At 44.9% G+C, this 27174-nt stretch overlaps 1 pseudogene across 1 annotated transcript; it reads right to left on the reverse strand.

Annotated features, from left to right (window-relative positions):
* Positions 1-410: 410 nt before the first annotated feature.
* Positions 411-26909, reverse strand: LOC311101951 (WD repeat-containing protein 81-like; annotated as a pseudogene). Its single transcript, XR_014615763.1, has 13 exons — positions 22971-26909; positions 22053-22781; positions 19543-21726; positions 17642-17672; positions 17158-17265; positions 16632-16834; positions 15920-15924; positions 8060-8225; positions 7688-7854; positions 6402-7188; positions 6072-6193; positions 3551-3733; positions 411-2538 (listed from the first exon to the last, which is right to left on the reverse strand). The product of XR_014615763.1 is annotated as a WD repeat-containing protein 81-like (transcript).
* Positions 26910-27174: the final 265 nt, after the last annotated feature.

Below are 27174 nucleotides of genomic sequence, written 5' to 3' on the forward strand. Positions count from 1 at the left end.
GTGTTTGTGTGGGACAATAAATAAAAGCAGATCACAAAAAGTAATGTGGGTGGAATCGCTGATTCCCAATTTCCCAGAAGCTCTTAGTCAGAGCTGTACAAGAAGTAGCCATCTGGGTATGAAGCAACTCCAAACCTGACAAAATTGACATTAGACTGGTTGGACGGGTAGAAACTGAATGCGGCTACACTGCATAACAGACTAATCTTTTTACCACTCAACATAAACAGTAGGTGGTATCTATCAGATCCCATGACTGCAGCTGAGCTGACAGGCATTTTTCTACAAACATCAAGAGGGGACTTTGTCCAATAAGAACTTTAAATGTTGTTCTCTCTGATTCGCTTGCAACATAGAGGAGAATAAGAGATACAAACATTTCTGATTCATGTAAAAACCTGAAACAAGCATATTGTGTAGGTAATATTTTATTAAACCTATTAAATAAAATGATCACTTTATTTGTGTACTTCTCTCTTCAAAATGGAAATCAGTTGGACAATTTCTGATTATCAAGGTGTTACTTGATTCCTTTTGAAAACAAAGTAAATGTTTTATTATTAGACAATACAAAAGTCACAGGAAACAAAAGGAGACATGGGAACATGGTGACCCTTGTGGCCTGTTAAACAACTGAATGAGCCAAGGTTGACGTTTCTCTCCAAAAAAGACTATAGGATTGTGTTGAGGTCATGGATGGTAATGCACATCATAAAAGTGCAGAATAGCACAGACACCCTTGTGAGCAGAGTAGACTGTCTTGAAGATTGACTAAGAACAGGAGTGAAAACGTTGGCAACAGGTGCTATGGTGGAAGAGATAAGCATCCCATTCAGGATAACAAGGTACATACAAAATTGGGGCAGGTAAAAAATTCCTCCCCTTAAGTACTTAAAATACATAACCAGGAGTTACTTTAAATCCCAAATTCAAATGTATATATATTTTTTAATAAATTATGGATTTTTCTTGCCATTCTTTTTCTTACACTGCCAATTTGTGATTACATAGAAGGCATACTTATTACAATACAAAAGTCAATTGTGTCTTGGCTTTGACGCTTTGTTCCTATGCTAACTAGTCAATGTTATGGACAAACTAGAGTCCAAACACATTGCTTGCTTAATGTCTGAGTGGGTTTCATCATGATACATTACATAAAATCAACCTTTCTTTAGTTAGGCCTACAACACATGAACTGATTATTTGTATCACTATTTTTATCTTTCGGCAACCATGGTTTAGGGTTATTCAAAAGAAATGTTAACAACTTTAATATTGAACCATTAAATCATTGTAAAATAATCATCTTAAAATGTGATAATTGAGAATAGCTTGAAAATGGCGCTCCTTATTGTGCAGTAGGATTTGACCACGTGACCTTGGCACACAGAAGTAACAGGTTGAAGAATCACATCATGACTCTGCCATCCCTCGCATTAAGAAGATGCACTAACACTGTCAAATGAAATGGTCTTGTGTAGGTTTATTTTTTATCATTTAGAAACAATGTAAGGTGAAAAAGCATTACTTATTTAGAAAGAGATGGAAAACAGACTTTTAAAAATGTTTATTTTGTATTATTATTTTGTTATCTACGAATACTGCATAGTTATTCCGTGCACCTACCTGATGCTTGGTGTGATCTAATGTTAGGAAGATAATGATGATAGGTGTGTGAAATGTGAATCACAGTCTTTTTTTGTGTTGGTTGGTAGGTATGCATCTATTTGGAAAGTGCCAACACTACATCAGAGCCATGTTAGGCTCCACCTTCCTGAGCAGTTCCTTTTAAAAATAATATTGACCTAGTCAAGGATAAGAATCTTCTTCATTATATAAGATCTATAGATAAATGCTAATAGTCATAATCAAGTGTTTTGTTGCCCTGTAAGGTAGATCTATCCTCGACTGAGTGATATAACAACACTTCATCTTTATTTTGGTCGTTGACTACAGCAGAGCAGACGGGCAAAGTCCTCTCAGTTTGAGGCTCATATAACTACTGTCTTAGCGCTCCCCTCTCTCTCTCCGTTGTAAAAGGACGTTTTGAGGACCTCACCACTTGCCTCTTCAGCGGGTCTAGCCTCCATCCCACGAGGGGAGGAGCTGAGAGAGGCTCAGGATACAGGCAACACACTTTAGGAATAGGACACCTTCAGCAAAAGTCAACAGCAGAGTCTATATCTAGCTGAGCCAGTGCGTTATACATTAGCCCCTAAGCTAGCAGCCTGATGGCCCCGTTCTCTGAACCCAACAGCAGGAGCCTCTTGGTGGGCAGCACAGCCAGGCTGGTGAGGGTCCCACTGAAGTTCTCCGAACTGAGTTTGGTGCTGCTGGCCGGGCTGGCAGAGATGTTCATCATGGAGTACACCCCTATCTTGTTGGCCACGGTGCCCGCCACGATCTCTGCAGGTCGAAGGCATGGACCGGGTCGGAGGGACACTTCTATTGGTGGAGGGGCTTGTGCTCCAGGTCCTTCCACACGGTCAGAGTGTGGTCAGTGGACGAACTGATGACCAGGTTTCCCTCAGCAGCCTGCAAAACACACAGGAGACCACAGTCAGAGAGCACAGTCACAGGGCATCATATGTGTGTACACTCACAAACACCCACACCAACCCACGCTCACACCCACACCACCCACCCACGCTCACCCTGACATAACTGGATTAAAAAGAGCACTTGTATATTCTTTGCCAGGACATTACTATCATCAGTGGCGCACCTCAAATATGGGAGTACTGACAGAGTAATCCATAAATGTTAAAGCAATAAGGAGTCTAGGTAATTTCTGGATGGACCAGTGAGACTCAGTGTAGCCTTTATAATGAGTAACTCCTGTACATATTTACCTGAACTTGAGCCTCTAAAGCCAGAGACACAATCCTTGACCCCACCAATCAGGGTTAAATCAAGTTTGCTCAGCTCTAGTGCTTTGTTGACTGCTTCTGAACAAACCCTCTGGGTACAACTGTCACTTGACACACGTTAACATTTCACCACCACCACCACCACCACCATGTAACAGCAGAATAAAACAGTTAGCTGCAACTCTGCCTCTTGTTTATATCAGCTGAGTGACTGCTGAACATTTCAGAGCCCTACATACTCCTCTGAGAGGAACATGTGAAGGACTGACTGGCCAGAGATAGTGGCTACGTCTGAAATGGCATCCTATTCCCTGTATAGTGCACTACTTTTGACCAGGGCCCAAAGGGAGAGAATAGAGTACCATTTGGGACGCAGCCAGCATGTGTAGCAGCAGAAACATGTTGATTGGAAAAGGCCCATTACGTAACCAAGTCCTGTGGGCCAAATAACTGACTGTGTGAGAGTGGGAGCAGTCAGTTCTATGAGACAAAGTTCACTTTATATCCCTCAATATCGTTTGTTTGTGGCGCTGGTAAAATCCAATAGCTAACCACAGTAAAGAATAATCACGATCCAACGGGAACATGAAACTATTAATTTGAAACCACTGCTCTAGCAATAGTCACTGTGAAATTACCAATAAACACACACACACCTACCCAACCCCCACACACACCTTCATCTGCAGGATGTCTCCCTCGTGAGCGGGCCAGCCTCTCAGCACCAGGCCTGTGCGTGCGTCTAGCAGCACGATGAAGCCAGAGGAGAAGCCTGCAGCCACGGTGCACCCCCCAGGGCTCACGGCCAGGTAGCGGATCAGGCCGGCACTCACGTTGTTGTACGCCAGCCGGAACTCATGCTGCCTGGGGGGGGGGGGGGGGACAGGGTGAGCCATAGACAATATACAGTTGAAGTCGGAAGTTTACATACACCTTAGCCAAATACATTTAAACTCAGTTTCTCACAATTCCTGACATTTAATCCTAGTATAAATTCCCTGTCTTAGGTCAGTTAGGATCAACACTTTATTTTAAGAATGTGAAATGTCAGAATAATAGTAGAGAGAATGATGTATTTCAGCTTTTATTTCTTTCATCACATTCCCAGTGTGTCAGAAGTTTACATACACTCAATTAGTATTTGGTAGCATTGCCTTTAAATTGTTTAACTTGGGTCAACCGTTTCAGGTAGCCTTCCACAAGCTTCCCACAATAAGTTGGGTGAATTTTGGCCCATTCCTCCTGACAGAGCTGGTGTAACTGAGTCAGGTTTGTAGGCCTCCTTGCTCACACATGCTTTTTCAGTTCTGCCCACACATTTTCTATACGATTGAGGTCAGGGCTTTGTGATGGCCACTCCAATACCTTGACTTTGTTGTCCTGAAGCCATTTTGACACAACTTGTGTGTCACGGAATCTGCCGAGGCTGCTCCTCCTCCTTGTTCGGGCAGGCTTCGGCGTTCGTCGTCCCCGGAGTACTAGCTGCCACCGTTGAATGTTTCGATGTTCGTTTGGTTTGGTCTGTCTGTTACACCTGTGTCCGTTTGGTCTTGATTATGTGCCTTATAAGTTTCCTGTGGTTTCCTGTTCGTTAGTTGTGTGTTATTTTAGTTCCTGTCTGTTGGTGGTATCCTGTGCAGTACTCTGGCATTGTTATTATTACGCACAGGGCTTTGTGATGGCCACTCCAATACCTTGACTTTGTTGTCCTTAAGCCATTTTGCCACAACTATGCTTGGGGTCATTGTCCATTTGGAAGACCCATTTGCGACCAAGCTTTAACTTCCTGACTGATGTTTTGAGATGTTGCTTCAATATATCCACATGATTTTCCTTCCTCATGATGCCATTTATTTTGTGAAGTGCACCAGTCCCTCCTGCAGCAAAGCACCCCCACAGCATGATGCTACCACCCCCGTGCTTCACGGTTGGGATGGTGTTCTTCGGCTTGCAAGTACCCCCTTTTTCCTCCAAACATAACGATGGTCATTATGGCCAAACAGTTCTATTTTTGTTTCATCAGACCAGAGGATATTTCTCCAAAAAGTAAGATCTTTGTCCCCATGTGCAGTTGCAAACTGTAGTCTGGCTTTTTTTATGGCAGTTTTGGAGCAGTGGCTTCTTCCTTGCTGAGCGGCCTTTCAAGTTATGTCAATATAGGACTTGTTTTCCTGTGGATATAGATTGTTTTGTACCTGTTTACTCCAGCATCTTCACCAGGTCCTTTGCTGTTGTTCTGGGATTGATTTGCACTTTTCGCACCAAAGTACGTTTATCTCTAGGAGACAGAACGCGGCTCCTTCCTGAGCGGTATGACGGCTGCGTGGTCCCATGGTGTTTATACTTGCGTACTATTGTTTTACAGATGAACATGGTACCTTCAGGCGTTTGGAAATTGCTCCCAAGGATGAACCAGACTTGTGGAGGTCTACAGTTTTTTTTCGGAGGTCTTGGCTGATATCTTTGGATTTTCCCATGATTTCAAGCAAAGAGGAACTGAGTTTGAAGGTATGCCTTGAAATACATCCACAGGTACACCTCCAATTGAGTCAAATAATGTAAATTAGCCTATCAGAAGCTTATAAAGCCATGACATAATTTTCTGGAATTTTCCAAGCTGTTTAAAGGCACAGTCAACTTAGTGTATGTAAACTTCTGACCCACTGGAATTGTGATACAGTGAATTATAAATGAAATAATCTGTCTGTAAACAATTGTTGGAAAAATTACTTGTGTCATGCACCAAGTAGATGTCCTAACTGACTTGCCAAAACTATAGTTTGTTAACAAGAAATTTGTGGAGCGGTTGAAAAACAAGTTTTAATTACACCAACCTAAGTGTATGTAAACTTCCGACTTCAACTGTAAGTATAAAAATTATATTTATGTTCTATATTTATGGGAAGAACATTGTCTCTGGCATGTCAGGCAGGCCAAGAATAGGCAGAGAAAAAGCAATAGGCAAAAGCTATTCTATTCCATTATATGGCGCTGATGAATAACATGGGATAATACTGATGAATACTGATGAATAACATGGGATAATAAGGCAGAAAATCATGGTACCGTCCCAAATGGCACCCTATCCCCTATATAGTGCACTACTTTTGACCAGACCACTAGATTAACATAAAAAGGATGGAGACTAAACAGGGGAGTGAGCAGGGTAGTTCTCCTTTACATGGGTTTGGTAGGTACCTGCAGCCCTGGTTTGCGTGGGTCAATGAAGCGGAGGACAGAGTCTGCACTGCCAGGCATGGTGGTCACTGCTGTGATGGGGTTCTTCCCATCCAGGGCCTCATAGGAGCGGATCTGTTTACCTGGACACACACATGAAGAGGAGAGCTTTATTTCCCAATACTGTATGTATGTTCGGAAGCTTTTTTATTTACCTAACGTCTTATTATTAATTCTAATGAAATATGTAGTGGAATTAAAATAAAATCACTCAGTTAAATGAAAAACATTCTGTGTACTCTAACAGAACAGAAGCAGAGAGTCAACTCAACACGTCTCCTCCCCACTGACCTGTGAACTGGTCCCAGAGGTGCACGGTGCCGTCACAGCTGACTACCTCCTGCAGCGACTCCAGTTGGCCAACATAGAACACAGACTTCTTATGGTCTGTGTAGGTCAGCCTTGGCTCCACATCCCGCATCCTGTCGCCGTGGTTATAGAGGGACCACAGCTTCACAGTCTTGTCCTTGCTGCCAGACAGGAAGTAGTCCTCCCCAGCAAGCGGCACCAAACACTTAGCCGTGCCCGAATGGCCCACCCATCTGGTGGAAGTGGAAGTGGGGATCCTGCTGGTTGAGACCGATCTCGTACTGCCAGTAGGCCAGCCAGTTGCCCTGCAGGGAGCGGCCGCTGCGAGGGAGCTCCTGTTTCAGAGCGCTGTCCTCGAGGGTAGGACCCACCACCCTGGAGGAGGAGGAGAAGGAGGAGGGGCCCAGGGATGGAGTGGTGAAGGTGGAGGCAGACGAGATGACAGGCTGAGTATGACTAGGCCGGGTAGCCCGGCTCAGAGTCCCGGGCTACTTGGATGCGGTTTCCCTCCAGATGACTGCCAAAGGTGCCTGACTCTGGGAGGGTGTCTGAGCCCAGGGGTGTGGAGGAGTTGTAGTGGGCAGGGAAGGGGCTGCGGACCACATGGCTTCCCAGACCAGGGGAGGGGCCCACGGAGGAGGTGGTGGGGGGCATCTCTACCCTGTCCTTGGACCCTGCTGGGGGGTTGGCATCAGGACTGCCAGGGCTCACCTCCAGACCAGCTCGTGGTTGGAAACCAGCTTACGGATCGCTACATCACCTGAGAGGGCTAGAGGACACAATGCTTTGAGAACCATCAAGGACATATAAGGAACATATAGAATTCAGTTTTTAAGATGGATTGTATGCATTTATAAAATGGTTTGTGTGGGTCTACCTGTCTGTCTGTGTGTGTGTGTGTGTGTGTGTGTGTGTGTGTGTGTCTGCCTGTCTGTGTGTGTGTGTGTGTGTGTGTGTGTGTGTCTGCCTGTCTCTGTGTGTGTGTCTGCCTGTCTGTGTGTGTGTGTGTGTGTGTGTGTGTCTGCCTGTCTGTGTGTGTGTCTACCTGTCTGTGTGTGTGTCTACCTGCCTGTGTGTGTGTGTGTGTGTGTGTGTTTGTGTATGTGTGTCTACCTGTCTGTGTGTGTGTGTGTGTGTCTACCTGTCTCTGTGTGTGTGTGTGTGTGTGTGTCTGCCTGTCTGTGTGTGTTTGTGTGTGTGTGTCTGCCTGTCTGTGTGTGTGCCTACCTGTCTGTCTGTGTGTGTGTGTGTGTGTGTGTGTGTCTCACCTATGAGGCAGTAGAAGGGGATGTAGGAGGCGTATGCCATCTCAGGGTTAAACACGGCCTGCAGCTCCTCCAGAACCCCCAGCTCACACGTCACCTCTGACCCCTCCAGCGTACATACATCCAGCAGGGTGCATTCTCCCACCTCCGTGCGGGGGGGCGCTCTCCATCTGCGCCACACAGAGAGGACAGGTCAATGGAATTAAATAATAAAAAAGTCTCACCACTTAACATATGTCAAAAGATTGAGCTCACATATCAAAACGGATATATTTGAATTTCCTGGCTTTTAACCAGCCTAACTTCACTTAAAAGTTTTTGCGTTTAATATATACAGTGTCAGAATGCCTGCCTTCTAGTAAGGCCAGTGTTTACCTGTCCCTGTAGGCACTGCAGCAGGGAGAAGATGGTGAAGAAGCGTTTCAAGGTTTCTACCATGTGTTGCTGCACCGTCTCCCTGCCGATGCGCAGACAGATGAGAGCCATCAGGCTGAGGGTCTTCAGACACACAGCTGAACGTGTCTGCACTCAACTGGGGAACCTGAGTACAGAACACAGAGTGGCAGATTCAATAGAACACTGTTTCACACTATACACAAAGTATATTTCTTTTCAATGTAACACTGTATGTGAATTTATGTGGGAAATCATGTTTCCTTGCATATGTTTCCATCTCCAAGGTCTGATGTTACTGTCATAAGGTGAGGTGTATGTGGTGTGGAAGTCAGGCGCAGGACACCGAGGCTCAGTCCAACAGAGTTTACTCAAAAAATCCAAAAGGAAACGGTAAACAAACTACCTCAAAAACAATCAGAGGCGAGCATATACGCACCATGCGTAAAACACTAAAACAACAAACAAGAAACAAAACACGCAGCACAACGATAGGCGAACAACAACACACAATCTAACTAACACAAAACAGGGAACTTATAGGACACGTAATTAGGACACAAACAGACACAGGTGTACCAGACAGACTAAAGCAATCAATACACGAAACATACAACGGTGGCAGCTAGTATTCCGGGGACGACGAACGCCGAAGCCTGCCCGAACCAGGAGGAGGAGCAGCCTCGGCCGAAACCGTGACAGTTACACTGAAGAAAAATATAAAACGCAACATGTAAAGTGTTGGTCCCATCCTTTGCCAAGATAATCCATCCACCTGACAGGTGTGGCATATCAAGAAGCTGACTAAACAGCATGCTCATTACACAGGTGCACCTTGTGCTGGGGACAATAAAAGGCCACTCTTAAATGTGCAGTTTTGTCACACAACACAATGCCACAGATGTCTCAAGTTTTGAGGGAGCATGCAATTGGCATGCTTTCTGCAGGAATGTCCATCAGAGCTGTTGCCAGAGAATTGAATGTTAATTTCTCTACCATAAGCCGTCTCCAACGTCATTTTAGAGAATTTGGCAGTACGTCCAACCGGCCTCACAACAGTAGACCATGTGTAACCACGCCAGCCCAGGACCTCCACATCCATCTTATTCCCCTGCGGGATCGTCTGAGCCCAGCCACCTGGACAGCTGATGAAACTGTGGGTTTGCACAATCGAATAATTTCTGCACAAACTGTCAGAAACCGTCTCAGGGAAGCTCATCTGCGTGCTCGTCGTCCTCACCAGGGTCTTGACCTGACCGAAGTTCGGCATCGTAACTGACTTCAGTGGGCAAATGCTCACCTTCGATGCCCACTGTCTTCGTGTTCTTCACGGATTAATCCCGGTTTCAACTGTACTGGGCAGATGGTAGTCAGTGTGTATGGCGTCATGTGGGCGAGCGGTTTGCTGATGTCAACGTTGTGAACAGAGTGACCCATGGTGGCGGTGGGGTTATGGTATCGGTAGGCATAAGCACAATTGCATTTTATCAATGGCAATTCTAATGCACAGAGATACCGTAACGAGATCACCTCATGTTTCAGCATGATAACGCACAGCCCCATGTCGCAAGGATCTGTACACAATTCCTGGAAGCTGAAAATGTTCCAGTTCTTTCATGGCCTCGCGAGTTTCTGTTTTAACCCTGTAACCACGTGGAATTAATAAAAAATAGACATTCATCCATAATACGTCGAATTTCGAAGGGAAACTATGAGATCTTGTTGAGTTGTTAGTATGTATCTACTGGGAGACCCATGAGGCGGCGCACAATTGGCCCAGCGTCGTCCGGGTTAGTGGAGGGTTTGGCCGGCCGGGATGTCCTTAACCCATCGTGCTCTAGCGACTCCTTGTGGCGGGCCGGGCGTATGCACGCTGACTTCGGTTTCCAGCTGTACAGTGTTTCCTCCGACACATTGGTGCGACTGGCTTCCGGGTTAAGCAAGCAGTGTGTGTCAAGAAGCAGTACAGCTTGGCGGGGTTGTGTTTCGGAGGACACATGGCTCTCGACCTTCGCCTCTCCCGAGTCCGTACGGGAGTTGCAGTGATGGGACAAGACTGTAACTACCAATTGGGGAGAAAAAGGGGTAAAAAGGGGTAGAAAGTACCAACAAAAAAGTATAATCACATTGGCTATGCATGGCCTGTCTGCAAGGACCTTAAAACATTGTATCAACTATTAACTTTTTATTCAATATTAAAAACATACAATCTACCTGCAGTGAAGCCGCTCAACATTTACATTACATTCAGTCATCTAGCAGACTCCCATCCAGAGCGACCCACATGAGCAACCAGGGTCAAGCGCCCCGCCCAAGGGCACGTCGACAGATCTCCTACCAAGTCAAATCGGGGACCCGAACCAGCGACCTATCGGCCACCGGCCCAAGCTCCCAACCGCCAGGTCACCAACCATCCAAGATCCCCCCACAGTTCCCTGAGAGCTGCCCCTCAACCAAAACAGCAAGGCCGACTGTGCTGTATGCGTTTGAGTGTACGTGTGGCACTATTATATGTACACGCGTACAAGCACCTGCGCGACATCAGCCTCAGGCAAACAGGCATTGGATGTAACAGCGTTGCTTCTCAGTGTCATTCAAACGTACTTTTGTGTGTTTATTTTGACTTCATTTTTTACTTTTATCTTTGACCGTCATTCTATACCACGCCCAGCAACTCCACTCCCACATCCCCAGCCCTCATTTTCCCTCAGCCCAACCCACCCATCTCTGCTGACCACCCTCTTAGGATTTCTATGCGCCATATATCTTTCAACTATGTTGTGATGTTTAACATTTAATTTGAATCTAATCAAATAGAATCCACAGATTGCAAGTTGAAGAGAAATACTTTTACTAAGAGTATTAATATATCAGTAATTGACTGACCAGGTCTCTCCAGATCTCGCAACAATGCTATTTCTAGGGTTAATTTTAGATTAATGTTACGCTTTTCCAGCCATTCCTGAACCTGAGACCAGAATCAGGCAACCTGAGGGCAATACCAGAACAAAAGGTCTACTGATTCAGTATCCTCACAACAAAATCTGCAGAGCTGCGATGATTGTATGCCCCAAATATTCAACATTTTGTTGGTGGCAAGAATTCTGTACAAGAATTCTAGCTGAAAAGCATGATGTCTTGAATATTGCATTGTTTTATATATCAACAAATATACTCTGTGCCATGGAATCGGTACATCAAAAATCTCTTCCCACCCATTTTGCAATCTGAATGGCACAGCTGTGAACATCCTGGTGCTGAAATGAAACTGGTATACTTTCCTATTTATGCAAAAAAATAATCCTCTGCCACTTTTGATCCTTTATATATATCGGGCAGACAGACCAGTGCCCTACCTCCTCCAGCTGCCAACTGCCTCCTCCATTTTTGGGGTAATGTTGTAATCAATTGGTTGTAATCTTGGATTGAGCAGACCTTCCCATACAATTCTGATAGCTCCATGAAATATATAACTCCACCATTCCAATTTACAATATCATTTAAAAAACGAAATACCATAATTAAAGCTCTTTTACCAACCAGCACATTTGAGTTCAACCATAATATTTGTTCTATCTTTTCTGGGTGATGAAATTCAAATCGTAACCAGCTCTGCAATACTTGAAAAATAGATACTTTGAAGGTTTAATTTTCAATGAATAAAAAATGTGACATGGCAATCTGCACAAAAGGCAAGAAGGCCATTTTTAAACAATGGATGAGCTTTTCTTATTAATCTACTTGAGAACCATTTTAGGGTTCAAGTAAAACTTTTGTATAAGTGAAGCTTTTAGAGAGATGTTTAGTGCTTTTATATGTAATAATCTCAACCTACCCAGTTCATATTCATTATATAGATAGGCATGCTTTATCTTGTCTGGTTTAGCATCCCAGACAAAGCAAAATATTTTTGCTCATATGATTTGAAAAACGAATCATCAGGAGTAGGCAGCGCCATAAATGAGTAAACTGAGATATGACTAAGGAGTTAATCAGTGTAATTATTCCATAAATAGACAGGTATTTACCTCTCCATGGTTGCAGGATCTTGTCTATTTTGACTAGTTTTCTATTGAAATTCATTGTGGAGAGCTCATTTATATATTTTGTGATATGAATACCAAGTATGTCTACTTCAATGTCAGCCCATTTTATAGGTAAACTGCAGGATAATGTAAAAGTTGTGTTTCCTAATAGATCCAATACGTAATATAATTATCATAATTAGGTTTTAGTCCAGAGATGCCAGAAAGGTTATCTTGATCTTCAATGAGACATTGCAGGGATCTAGCTTGCAGACATAATATAAAACTTGAGTCATCGGCATACATGGACACCTTTGTTTTTAAGCCTTGGATTTTTAATCCTCTAATGTTGTTTTATTTGATATGATTTTAATAGCTAACATTTCAATGGCCATAACGAATAGATATGGTGACAGCGGACACCCTTGTTTAACTCCTCTTGACAGTTCAAAACTCGGAGATGTTGCCGCTATTTACTATTTTACACCTGGGGTTGCTATACATTACTTTTACCCATTGAATAAGAGACTCACCAAATTTGAAAAAAATCCAGGCATTTATACAGTGCAGTCGGAAAGTATTCAGACCTCTTCACCTTTTCCACATTTTGTTACGTTACAGCCTTACATTGATTAATTTTTTTTTTGTTGCCTCATCAATCTACACACAATACCCCATAATGACAAAGTAAAAACTGGTTTTTAGAAATGTTTGCAAATGTATTACAAATAGAAAACAGAAATACCTTATTTACATAAGTATTCAGACCTTTTGCTATGAGACTTGAAATTGAACTCAGGTGCATCCCGTTTCCATTGATCATCCTTGAGATGTTTCTACAATTTGATTGACTGGAGCCCACCTGTGGTAAATTAAATTGATTGGACATGATTTGGAAAGGCACACACCTGTCTAAGGAATTGTCCGTAGAGCTCCGAGACAGGATTCTGTCAAGGCACAGATCTGGGGAAGGGTACCAACACATTTCTGCAACATTGAAGGTCCCCAAGAACACAGTGGCCTCCATCATTCTTAAATGGAAGAAGTTTGGATCCACCAAGACTCCTCCTAGAGCTGGCCGCACGGCCAAACTGAGCAATCGGGGGAGAAGGGCCTTGGTCAGGGAGGTGACCAAGAACCTGATGGTCACTCTGACAGAGCACCAGAGTTCCTCTGTGGAGATGGGAGAACCTTCCAGAAGGACAACCATCTCTGCAGCATTCCACCAATCAGGCCTTTTTGGTAGAGTGGCCAGACAGAAGCCACTCCTCAGTAAAAGGCACATGACTGCCCGCTTGGAGTTTGCCAAAAGGCACCTAAAGGACTCTCAGACCATGAGAAACAATATTCTCTGGTCTGATGAAACCAAGACTGAACTCTTTGGCCTGAATGCCAAGTGTCACATCTGGAGGAAACCAGGCACCGCTCGTCACCTGGCTAATACCATCCCTACGGTGAAGCATGGTGGTGGCAACATCATGCTGTGGGGATGTTTTTCAGCAGCAAGAACTGGGAGACTAGTCAGGAGACAATGCAGGTGTGGCTTCGTCTATGAATGTCCTTCAGTGGCCCAGCCAGAGCCCGGACTTGAACCCGATCGAACATCTCTGGAGAGACCTGAAAATAGCTGTGCAGCGACATCCAACCTGACAGAGCTTGAGAGGATCTGCAGCGAAGAATGGAAGAAACTCCCCAAATACAGGTGTGCCAAGCTTGTAGTGTCATACCCAAGAAGACTCAAGGCTGTAATCGCTGCCAAAGGTGCTTCAACAAAGTACTGAGTATTGTGTGTAGATTGATGAGGGAAAAAACAATTTAATCAATTTTAGAATAAGGCTGTAAGGTAACAACGTGGAAAAAGTCAAGGGGTCTGAATACTTTCCGAATGCACTGTATATAAAATCCAGTCTTACTTTATCAAAGGCCTTTTCAAAATCCGCTGTGAATACCAGGCCTGGCTTCTTAGATGTTTCACATTGTTCTATTATTTCTAGTAGTTGTCGTATATTGTCTCCAATGTATCGTCCATGTAAAAAACGTGTCTGATCAGGATGAACAATACCTGGTCAAACCTTTTTAATCCTGAGTGCTATGCATTTTGCTAGTATTTTTGCATCACAACATTGACGTGTAAGAGGCTTCCAGTTTTTTAGATAGACTGGATCTTTATATTTGCCATTTGGGTCTTGTTTTAATAATAGTGAAATCAGACCTTCCTGCTGAGTACCTGACAGTCTACCATTTCTATAGGAGCAATTAAAACAAGCTAATAATGGAGCTTTGAGTATATCAGAAAATACAATATACCTCTACTGGTATGCCATCAAGCCCTGGGAGTTTTCCAAACCGAAAGGATTTAATAGCCTCAAAAAGTTAATCCTCTGTAATTTGGCCTTCGCACTGATCTTTTTGTGCATTTGTAAATTTGTCCTTTTTTAAATTATTTGGAAATTATTCCTTACAGTAATCGTTATGCAGAGGGTGAGGATGAGACGGAAAAGAAAACATCGGCTTAAAATATTTAGCTTCCTCTTTTGAAATATCATTCGGAGAATCATGGATGACTCCATCTTTAGTAACGAGTTTCTGCACATTATTTTTGGTAGCGTTCCTGTGTTGGAGACTTCATTTTTGTAACAAAGGGACGATGGACGTCAAATCTTGGGTGAGAACCTCCTTCCCTCAGCCAGGGCATTGAAAATGGGTCTTGGATGGGTATTCCAGCATGACAATGACCCAAAACAGATGACCAAGGCAACAAAGGAGTGGCTCAAGAAGAAGCACATTAAGGTCCTGGAGTGGCCTAGCCAGTCTCCAGACCTTAATCCCATAGAAAATATGTGGAGGGAGCTGAAGGTTCGAATTGCCAAACGTCAGGCTCGAAACCTTAATGACTTGGAGAAGATCTGCAAAGAGGAGTGGGACAAAATCCCTCCTGAGATGTGTGCAAACCTGGTGGCCAACTACAAGAAACGTCTGACCTCTGTGATTGCCAACAAGGGTTTTGCCACCAAGTACTAAGTCATGTTTTGCAGAGGGGTCAAATACTTATTTCCCTCATTAAAATGCAAATCAATTTATAAAATTTTTGACATGCTTTTTTCTGGATTTTTTGTTGTTGTTATTCTGTCTCTCACTGTTCAAATAAACCTACCATTAAAATTATAGACTGATCATGTCTTTGTCAGTGGGCAAACGTACAAAATCAGCATTGGATCAAATACTTTTTTCCCCTCACTGTATCAACTTCATTTTGTTCTGAAATTTCACAGTCCCCATTATTTTTTTCTGTAACCTGATGTCCCCGTAGAGTTTAGCACAGCCATGGTGTTATGGAGCTGTCTCTGAAAAGCTGTCCGTCTATAAAGAGTTTGTCCACAATGAGAAAGGCACGCTTACCCCTCTCCCTCTGTTGCCTCTGTACAAGATACAGCCTCTTGCGACGTTCGTTTCTCTCCAGGGGAAATGTGTAATTGAGACCGAATTTGGTCCCTTTAAGCTCCCTTCCCCTGCTTTTGATCAGATCCTTTTGTTGGTAGTGTTCAAATTTTGCGATGATAGGTCGGGGACCCTTGGTCTTGAAGCTCCAAGACTGTGCACTTGGTGGAAATCCACCTTGTTTACAGTCTCTAGAGGAAATTTTAAGGCAGACTGCATGAACTCTCTGATCGCACCCTCTGGATTATTGGATGTGTCCTCAGGAATCCCAGAAAATATTAGATTTTCACACGTTTCAGGTTTGTATGTCTAGTAGCGACTCCCTCATCACCCTGCTTTCCGTGAGTAGGCAATCCATGTTCGAATCTAGGGTTTTTACCTTGGCTGTGAGTGCCAAGGTAAAAATTGGAGTGTGAGAATTTCACTTTGACTAAACTCCAAGCTCCCCTCAGTGAGTTAAGACAACCAGAAATACTATCAGATCCCCAAATGGGCACATTTATAAGCCTACATTTGTGCACAGGCCAGGTAGCCTAGGCCTACTTCTATGCATAATCAAGTGCGTGTCCTTACTCAAGATTGACAGGAGCGCTCCAAACAAAACTCGTAAATGGAATGAAATAAACCAAAACTTTTTTCTCACAAGTGTAGCCTAGGTTGTGTGCTCTGCAAACAACGTATCCACTCCTACAATGACAAAGGTAAGAATGTAATAATAATATATTGAATGCATTAACAGAAATTACAGTAACCAAACAAACATTGTAGATGATAAATGATGGTAATTAAGGGTAAATGTACTACAGGTGATACTGGTGTGCCTCCACAATGGATTAGTCCACTCAGACAGGCGTGAATCAGACAGCTGTCTCGTGTGCCATAATATTTTTTTATCTATTTGCCACTGCTCTACTAAAAACATCTCGGTCGCCCAACAGCCTATCGACCAAACAATCGACCAGTCGACTAAATGGGGTCAGCCCTACTCAAATGGCACCGGACCCTGGTCAAAAATAGTCAACTATATAGGAAATAGGGAGCCATTTGAGATGCACCCATAGCGAGGGCATTGAAATAAAAGACAGTATTACCAGGTATCCAATGTAGGGCAGGTACTGGTAGGTGAGTACAGGCTCTCCATAGAGGTGTGCGATATAGATGAGACAGTCCAGAACTGGTCCTGCTGTCTGGTCTCCTACCACAGGCTTTTTCTCATACACACTGCCCATCCCAACACACTCCAGGCTGCTCTCCTCCGACACCACCGGAGCCACAAACTGGTGCTTCTCAGGGCCTGGTTGGTTAGAGGGAGACGAGAGCGAGTGCATACACTTGTTGAGGGATAAAAACTATGACATTTCCATTTCCAACCGTAGGCACTATAGAATGACATATATAATCCCTGATTTAATAGGGATATCCTAATTTAATAGGATCTCTGTAGTAAGCACAGTCAAATTTATTTAGAAGTGTGAACTGGCTGATTGTGTCATATTTCAACCAGGACAATAGATAGTGTGGTGACTTGGTGTTTTCTATAGTATGTAAGAACCGTTACAGCAAACTCTTTCAGTATTTGAAAGTCCTTTTCGTGCCAACTATCCATCAGTTACTCTCCAATGTAGCAGGTGGTGAGCAGCCGGAGCTGATTCCTGGCCAGATATCGAGACGTCACTGTGGGTCCAAGCTCTGCAGACAGCCATCTAACGGTCTTGCAGACTGTGTCTGTAGGGAGAAATCAGTTATCAGTGTTATACAGTCAACACAACAATGACAACTGATATTCTCTGCACCCAAAACCAAATCTCTCACTAATCGATTTGGGTTCTGGGGGAAAATGCTTTCCAATCTCTCCTAACAAAATCCTCGCCCCCTCTGCCAAAGCCCATTCCCAGTGGGGGGTGAGATATCAAACACAATGAGCAACTAAAACTTGAAATCTGCTGCCATGCCTGTTCATGTGGGGGTAAAGTTCAGTTCAGCACTCATTTGTCCTAGCCTGTGTAGAAGTCTGTTTGTGGTAACATTCCACTCCAAACATTGTTTCGCATAAGGCAGAGCACTTTACCCCTACCTACACGTACAAATTACCTTGACTAACCTGTACCCCCGCACATTGACTTGGTACCGGTACCCCCTGTATATAGCCTCATTATTACTGGGCTCCCGAGTGGCGCAGCGGTCTAAGGCACTGCATCTCAGTGCTTGAGACGTCACTACAGACCCCCCTGGTTCGATTCCAGGCTGTATCACAACTGGCCGTGATTGGGAGTCCCATAGGGTGGCGCACAATTGGCCCAGCGTCGTCCGGGTTTGGCCGGTGTAGGCCGTCATTGTAAATAAGAATTTGTTCTTAACTGACTTGCCTAGTTAAATAAAGGTAAAATAAAACAAAAAATTATTGTTATTATTTTTGTAAATATTTTCTTATCTCTATTTTCTTAAAACTTCATTGTTGGTTAAGGGCTTGTAAGTAAGCATTTCACGGTAAGGTCTACACCTGTTGTATTCGGCGCATGTGACAAATACAATTTGATTTGATTTTGATTTGAAGGAGTGTAATGTTAGCAGAAAATAGGTCTGGATTTCAGGCTACATTTGTCCAGGGCAAAGTCCAGCACTGTAGCATTCAACTTGGTATTTTCTGGATGTGTGTAGTGTAGGGATAGTGGAGCGACGGTCAAAGGGAGTGAAAGTATCAGCCCTGACATCTGGACTGAAATGAGATCGCTGTGAGACATGGTGGCGGAACAGACAGTGGAGCTGAGAAACATGGAGGCCAAACTGAGGGACAGTGAGAAACAGGTGGAGGAGCTGAAGACCAAGAACACTGGTAGAGTCTCATTATACTATTCTATACTATTCTACTGTATCTTAGTCCATGCCGCTCTGTCATTGCTCATCCATATATGTATATATTCTTAATTCCATTCCTTACTTAGATTTGTGTGTATTGGGTATATGTTGTGAAATTGTTTGATATTACTTGTTAGATATTACTGCACTGTCGGAGCTAGAAGCACAAGCATTTCGCTACACCCGCAATAACATCTGCTAAACACGTGTATGTGACAAATAAAATCTGATTTGATTAGGACCTACACTGAAAGGAGCACTACCGCAAACCAACTCAAACCAAAGGTGTTTATCATCCACATGCAAATAGTGTGCATGTGTATGATTAATCTACTGTAGTCAAGGAGTGATGTGAGAGAACATACACCTTTTAGAACAGTTGAAGATGTTAAGATAATATCATGTAGTAGGATGGCCAGAATTAGTGACTAAATCAATGGAGGCCTGAGAATTTTTTTGGTCAAAAATCAGGAAAATTGCATCGCGTCAGCTAGGCTGGATTCTATGCCAGAATTAAGGCTACAGGCTACCTGGCTCACTTTCCCGTTGAACTCGTCATCTTTCTTCTCGAATCTGCAGGACATAAAACAAACAATATAGAGGTAAGATGGATATTGCTTTTTAGACATAAAATGTAGTATTTTCATATTATAGTACACTACCGTTCAAAAGTTTGGGGTCACTTAGAAATGTCATTGTTTTCGAAAGAAAAGCAACTTTTTTTGTCCATTAAAATAACATTTACATTTTTGTTTTTACATTTTAGTCATTTAGCAGATGCTCTTATCCAGAGCGACTTACAGTTATTTGCTACAAACAAGAGTAGGGTATATTTCAGACTGTGACAGTGGGATGTGGGAGGTCTTCCAAGTGCACTTTTGAGCAAATAGGCCTAATTGTTTTTCAATGTTGAATGTTTTTTTCCTTTGGTATTTTAGCCTTGGAGGCCAGAATGACAACCAGTGAGAGCCAGTTGTGGGATCTGAAGTCAGAATGCAGGTAAAACAGATGTGAACTTAACACAAATGTTATGCATAAAACTGTAAATATTGTTCAATAAATCCAGTTCAACATGATTTATTGAACAAACTTGATGTATTGAACAATATTTACAATTCTTCATTTTGTGTTCTCTCCTGTGTCAACAGCGCAGGCAGACCCAAGGTGGCATTCTACACCTCTTTGTCTAACTCGGGAGCAATGCATGTCGGACCCTTCAACACTGAAACCACATTGGTCTACAAAACAGTCATCACAAACATTGGCACGGCCTACAGCCCAACTACAGTTAGCGTCTTCAGTGCTTACACACCAACCTACATGTCCACAGTGGCCAGCTACAGACACTGAGTCCAACATCACTGGCAGGCTGCGCCAGTGTCTATAAGAGACAGACATTGTTGATCTCTCCCCATTTTCCCCTCTCTTCAGGAGATACTTGGCCGCGTTTCTGGGCCCGAGTACCCTGGAGATGGGCTCAAACAGGTACCAGGCAGCATACACAGCAGTGGACTCCTCTAGCATGAGCGCCAGCACAAAGGGCAGGAGGAGCTCCAGCCCCTCAGCTGTGATGACTCCCTGTAACAGTGTCTCCAGCTGCTGCCATAGGTGGAAGACCACATCGCGACCTTGAAGGCTGCAGGTGGTCTCCATCTTGGAATGGTAGGAGTAGATGAAATGGTGGAGGGCAGGGAAATAGGTGGGGAAAGGCAACGGGGAGAGGATGGGGCTCAGTAACTGACAGGGGTTTGGGGGCGGGAGACCCTCATAAATGGGGTCGTATTTAAAAAGAAGAGGGTGAGGACAACATGGTTTCTCTACGTTGGCTTTGGAGGAGTGCTGGCGTAGATGTATCAGTGTTTCCAGAGCGTGATGCAGTGGCAGGGGCACGTCACGCAGGCTGGCCGAACATAGCTTTATCACAGCCTGGAAGCGCTCACTCAGGGGGGTGCCTGGTTTCACGCCCCGCAGTTTAGACGAGTAGAAGATCTCTGCTATGAGGACGCCCAGAGCCTGCATGTCCCTCTGGTAGAGTTCTGCTAGAGAGGGGAGACATTGTGGCGCTCCTGTCCTCTCCTTCCTGGAGTCAGATTGGTGCCAGACTTGTGCATGCAGGCTCTTCACCAGAAAGTTGTTCAGTTTCTCCAGCTCTTCAAGAGGTTGAAGTGGACTGAAGCCCTCAGGCAGGGTGATCTTGAAGTCTTCTGTGTTGTTGGCACCACTCACACTCCCCTCTGCGTGCTTCTTGTTTATGGTGCCCCCTCTCTGTACCATGGCACTGCGTATGCCAGAGCCCAGGGCGCTGGTGGCATTACCTGATGCCCCCTCCCCTGAGAAAGAGCTGGGCGACTGGGACACCACCATGGCTGGTTGCTCTCCTCCAGTCTTCCCCCCAGACCTTGCTGTGCTGATGAGAGGTAGAGGGACAGAGAAGGTAGTGGAGGTGCCAGTGGAGGTCCCTCCACTGAGTGAGTCCAGAGCCTCCATACCTTGTTCTAGCTCTTCATCTCGGTCCACCATGGTCCAGCCACTTGACTCACACCCCGTGGCCTCTGGGACCATTCCGTCCACCATGGCATCTAGCGGTGGGATCTGTAGAGGAGGCACATTGAGAATGGCGGGGCCCAGGAGAGGGGATTCAGGTGGTGAGTACTGGTAAGGTGCAAGGCGGAGTGGGTGGGGCTGGTCAAACAGCTGGACCTCCCCGTAGCTGGTCAGATGGGTGTGGTTATCCACCAGGTGCAGGCACACGTTCTTGGCCTTGACGGCTTCTTTACCGGACAGCAGTAGTGCAGCTGCTGAGACACCTCTAGGCACCTCGATTAACTCCTCACAGGAGTTACACCATGGGGGAACTTCCAGATCCGGCATGTCAGGGTGGATGGAGCAGAATATGGAGTGATCTGTGTAGAACTCTGGGTTACATTCATCCGGGGTCCAGCTCTGGATGCGTTCCATACTGGCTGGGTATTCGTTCGGTTCCCACTGAGACCTGACATGGGTGTCTGCCGGGCCCTGTAGACGTAGTAGGTGATGTCTGACAACACGTCTGAGATTTGATGGGGCACGTGTAGGTGTTCAGACTGCCCTGAACCACTGGCGCCTACAGACCCACCCAGACCCAAGTCTCCTATAATACTGACTGCCCCACCTCCGTTAGCCACCACTGCTGAAAGGGCCTCTTTGGTCATCTCATAGGTAAAGTCCAGCTGCTTGTCTCCTTTATTCAGCCTGAACTTGGACCGCCTGAGGTCCCGGAACCTCCCATATGGCACAGTGAAGTCCACCACCCAGGGCAGGACCGGGTGGTAGTTAGGGTCTCCCTCCCTTCTTAGACTCCCGAGTGGCGCAGTGGTCTCCTGTGGAGAGCTCTCCCTGCAGGACATAGCGGTGGACGAGCAGCTCTGCAGCCGCCTCAAGGTCACCCTGCCGCGGCCGGCTCTGTCGCAGCCGGCCACGACCGGGAAACCAATGGGCGGCGCACAATTGGTCCAGCGTCGTCCAAGGTAGGGGAGGGTTTGGCCGGCAGGGATGTGGGTTCGTTTCCCACGGGGGCCAGTATAAAAAATAAAATAAAATAAAAACATGTATGCATTCACTAACTGTAAGTCGCTCTGGATAAGAACGTCTGCTAAATGACTAAAATGTAATGTAAATGTCCAGCTAACCTGTTCAGCCCCATCAGGTAGCGGAAGTTGCTGACTCTACCATGGACCCAGTCCAGGACCAAGGACTTGAGCTCATCGAAACAATCTCTGCACAGCCTCTTATCACAGTCACTTTTCACATCTGGGCCCTGCTCCCTCGCCTTGATGCTTCTTGGCACTTTTCCCTCAGTAACATAGCAGTCAGCCTCTCTGTCCTCCCCCAGCTCTTCATAATGGGCCAGGGTGACCTTGAGGCGGCTGCAGAGCTGCTCGTCCACCGCTATGTCCTGCAGGGAGAGCTCTCCACAGGACAGCCCCGACACCTGACAGGCCCGCAACGCGATCAGTAACTGGTAGAGGATGAACAGCACTTTGGCATGGCTGTTGGCCAGCTTGGCTGGGCTGTAGGTGACAATGTTGTGGAGTGAGTACTGGGTGTAGGGGAGAACCACGTAGAGCAAGTCTGCTGACTCCAGTAGGCACTCAGCAGAGAGGACGTTAGGACACAGTTGGTCTGAGGGGTGCTTAGAGGAGGAGGAGCTGCTTGGGGAGAATGGGTTGTCTTTGTCCTTGTCTCTGGCAGAGGAGAGGGATGGCGACACGGGGATGGAGACGAACGTAGAGCAGAAGAGCTTCTGCAGCGCTTGGCGCACAGCATCTATGGCTGCTACATGCATCTGCTACGTAGCCCCTGCATAGGGCTGCACGTGGCTGTGATGAGCCTCGCACCACAGGTTTCTGTGAAAGGACCAAAACAGATATGAGTACGTAACGACTCTCAACCATTTTTTATCACACATTCATAAATGCAGGGCAACATTTTACAAATCATTTCTTAGGAGTTTTACATTTGAATGTAAATGCTTAAAATACTGTATAATGCTGTTATTTCGCAATTAAAGTTGACCAAAAAAATTGGAACAGGACCTGAAATTACATTGTGATACCCCCTGAATGGTCTTCATGAAAGAATCCTGGGAGACTAGTTGGCAGCCTGGGTCCCTTGCCAGCCTGTAGCTCAGCTTGCTCTTCCTCAGGCCCTGGATGCACACACGGGTCCAGCCAGGAGGCAGCTTCACCAGGGAGCGCTGGAGATAGGTGCGAATCTCTGCCTCACTGGCGCTCTCTGAACGGGCACAACGGATGACCCTCCTCTCCCTTAGGCCCATCACCCAGCGGGTGGGGACCAGGGCCACCAGCTCTTGAGGCCGGGGCCCTGGACCCAGCTGCCGACAGTCCTTCTCTACAGCCGACACTAGCCACTCCATGGTGACCTACTCCTCCAGGCCTGACAGACTGACAGACAGGAGTGACACACTGTCCTGCTGTCCTCCCACTGGCTCACTCCTAACTACCAGGACAGAGGATGACTCTCTCTCACTCTTCCATGGAAGGAGGAAGTGCTGACATGTAGGAGTGGGGTTGTGTCTGACAATGTTTCCTGTGAAGACATTTGAAACAGAATATAAATTATCAAGTTGCATTACAATTTTAAACAGAATTTAGGTAAGATGAACCTGGTTAATGGTTTAACGGTTGAAATAAAATACAAATCTGCGTAGAAACAAGACTTTCATTAATTTTACACTAAACCAATGAGTGAGCTTGTCCAGGGCTGGTGCTGCTGACATGAATGATAGCTAAGCTGCTACTGCTTATTATCTACCTTGTTGTCTATTCACTTTACCCCTACCCATATGTACTGTACATATCTACCTCGTACCCCTGCACATCGACTCTGTACTGGTACCCTGTGTATATAGCCAAGTTATCCTTACTCATTGTGTATTTATTCCTTGTGTTATTAACTTTCTATTATTTTTCTCTCTGCACTTGTTGTTTATGAAGCATGTGACAAATAAAATGTGATTTGATTGATTTGAGCTGTGAGGTTGAGAGGTTGTCAACTTTACTGTCTCGTTAGGATAAGCTCAACTCACATGACTCTCCTACTACCTATCCAATGGCTTTTCAAGGAAATAGATAGATCCAGCCAGCTAATCAACACAAGTGCAACAAGTGAAAGCTCAGTGGAAGATGAAGGAATATGAAGATGAGAGGTACTACATGCCACTTCATCTTCCACTGAGCCATTGGACAGGCAGTAGGAGAGTCATGTGAGCAGAGTTTAGCCTAACGAGACGGGTCTAACTGCAGACCGAGTTTACTACATGCCGCGCCCAGTACGTGTCACTTACTACTGCCATTGAGGCTGCTAGCTAGCTAGGACAGGGTTTCCCAAACTTGGTCCTGGCCTCCTCCCCTCCCCTGTACTCCCTGTTCACCCATGACTGCATGGCCAGGCACGACTCCAACACCATTATTAATTTTGCCGAAGACACAACAGTGGTAGGCCTGATCACCGACAATGAGACAGCCTATAGGGAGGCCTGGCCGTGTGGTGCCAGGATAACAACCTCTCCCTCAACATGATCAAGACAAAGGAGATGATTGTGGACTACAGGAAAAGGAGGACCGAACACGCCTCCATTCTCATCGACGGGGCTGTAGTGGAGCAGGTTGAGAGCTTCAAGTTCCTTGGTGTCCACATCACCAACAAACTATCATGGTCCAAACACACCAAGACAGTCGTGAAGAGGGCACGACAAAGCTTATTCCCACTCAGGAGACTGAAAAGATTTGGCATGGGTCCTCAGATCCTCAAAAAGTTATACAGCTGCACCATCGAGAGCATCCTGACTGGTTGCATCACTGCCTGGTATGGCAACTGCTCGGCCTCCGACCGCAAGGCACTACAGAGGGTAGTACGTACGGCCCAGTACATCACTGAGGCCAAGCTTCCTGCCATCCAGGACCTCTATACCAGGTGGTGTCAGAGGAAGGCCCTAAAAATTGTCAAAGACTCCAGCCACCCTATTCATAGACTGTTCTCTCTGCTACCACACGGCAAGCGGTACCGGAGCGCCAAGTCTAGGTCCAAAAGGATTCTTAACAGCTTCTACCCCCAAGCCATAAGACTCCAACTAATCAAATGGCTACCCGGATTATTTACTTCACACTTATTTTTCTTACAACTGCATTGTTGGTTAATAAGGGCTTGTAAGTAAGCAATTCACTGTAAGGTCTACTCCTGTTGTATTCGGCGGATGTGACAAATACATTTGATTTGATTTGAAAGCAGCACTCAGCATGCTGGGTGGAAGGAAACTGTGTACAGGTGTCTCCTAGCTAGCTAGCAGCCTCCTTATTCAGTGGGGTTTTTCGGTGGCTGGCATCCAACGATGTTGGTGCATTATGTTACCGCCACCTATTGTGCTGGAGTGTGGGCCAAAGACAGCGCTAGCAGCTTCAATGGCAGCGGGAGCGGCATATAGTAAGTGATGCCTAGTGGGCGCGGCAAGTAGTATCCGCAGTCTGCAGATTATTGAACGGGACTGGTACCAGAGAAGGAAGAGGAAGCGAGACACCCCACTAGCTGTTTTTTTTCCCCTGGTTCAATGAAAATCAATGAACTAAGTAGACCAGACCCAGCAAGGTGCTATTGCATTGGTGTCTATGGGATACACACCCAGTTAAGTAGACGCGAATGTACTTTTTTTTTTTTACGGTAAACAGCCTGAATGAACAGCAGAATGAACTACATTCATGTATCCACCAACCATCTTTGCTGGTACTAGCAATGTCAGTGTTGTAGCTAAATAGTGAGCTAACTAGCTAAAAGTATTATATTTCAGTCTCCAAGTCCTACGAAACTTTACAGTAATGCATATGTAACAGGTCAAAGAATAACAGATTTTTGCAACCGTTCATTTTCTATTTTTTATTTTATTTTGTGAGTTGATTTCACCAAAATATTGTATTGTTCAGCATTTCGTGTAGTTTACAGATATTGGGAGAGTTAGTTGTGTAAGTGCGCCCTCTAGAGTGTTGGTTTGGTTATATGCGGAGTTGTCTCATGCTTTTCTCAGTCTGCATTCTACTCGACTGAGAGAGGTATGTGTTCACTTCGGCGTGATATAAACTTGATATACCTGTTAAAACTAAAATGTTTCAGTGCACATAGTAACTTGTATGTATATTATATGATGAGTGTACATACATTTAATCAAGCTGTGTCGTGAATTTAGCTATTTTTGAGAGTTTGAGAAATTGCTAACTTAGCTAACCTCGTGTTTTGTTTAGCTGTAAGTTAGCGATCGTCATTCTATCCTCTTGTGTTGAAGCCCACGTTTCAGTTGTTTTTTTTATGTCAGGCGGATTCTGGTCGAGGGTAGAGTTTTGAACATTTTCTCTCCTTGATGTTGAATAGGTATGTATTCCCAATATCAGGTTAAAAATATGTGTTCATTTAAAATGTTTTCATGTATTGATTAGTGTTTAATGGCACTGAAAAGCTCAAATGTGAAGGATTACATGTTGCTTCGTGCATATTACTGTATGTATTACCTATTTGAAAGATGGTTTATGTCATGTTGCACAGTATTAATGTAAAGGCTAAAAGCTCAGAGTTTTTGGCAGAGATAACATGCAATATGACACATACATAAGATATACACCAGATGCGATGTTTATTTTCCAATTATGTTGTATTTTATTCCTTGGATTTTTGAATGTGATTATACTGAGTCTGCATTCTACTCGACTGAGAGAGGCGGATTCTGGTCGAGGGTAGAGTTTTGAACATTTTCTCTCCTTGATGTTGAACAGATTGAGAGAGTTGTACACAATAAAGTGCCTTCAAGTACGCCAGTGTCTTGTCTTCAGTGCACCGGAACACAACGCAGTAGTCGGCAACGAGCAGACCGCGCCGGCTACATTGGTGCCGTGACCCGGATATCTTCGCTTCAGATCATCGCCAGGGTGATCGCCGGTGGTTGCTCTGACGAGTAGGAACCTCTTCGGAACGTTGACAAGTATAAGGGCAAACATTAATGTGTAAATTGTAGCTCTTAATTGCTTACCTCAGCTACTTCTATCATTAAAAAAAAAAAATCATATTCACATGTTCTGGTGATTCACATATCATTACCATAGTCTATTACAACTTTCTATTTTTTTTTTTTTAAATGACTGATGGTAAGGATGCGCAGACACCATTTAGTGTTGGAGATGCTGCAGGGGTAATCCTGGGGAGGGGCAGGTTTATGAGTAGGGTGGAGAGCACGCCGGT

The sequence above is a fragment of the Coregonus lavaretus genome (genome assembly GCF_964263955.1).
Source record: "Coregonus lavaretus genome assembly, chromosome: 26".
Taxonomy (NCBI): domain Eukaryota; kingdom Metazoa; phylum Chordata; class Actinopteri; order Salmoniformes; family Salmonidae; genus Coregonus; species Coregonus lavaretus.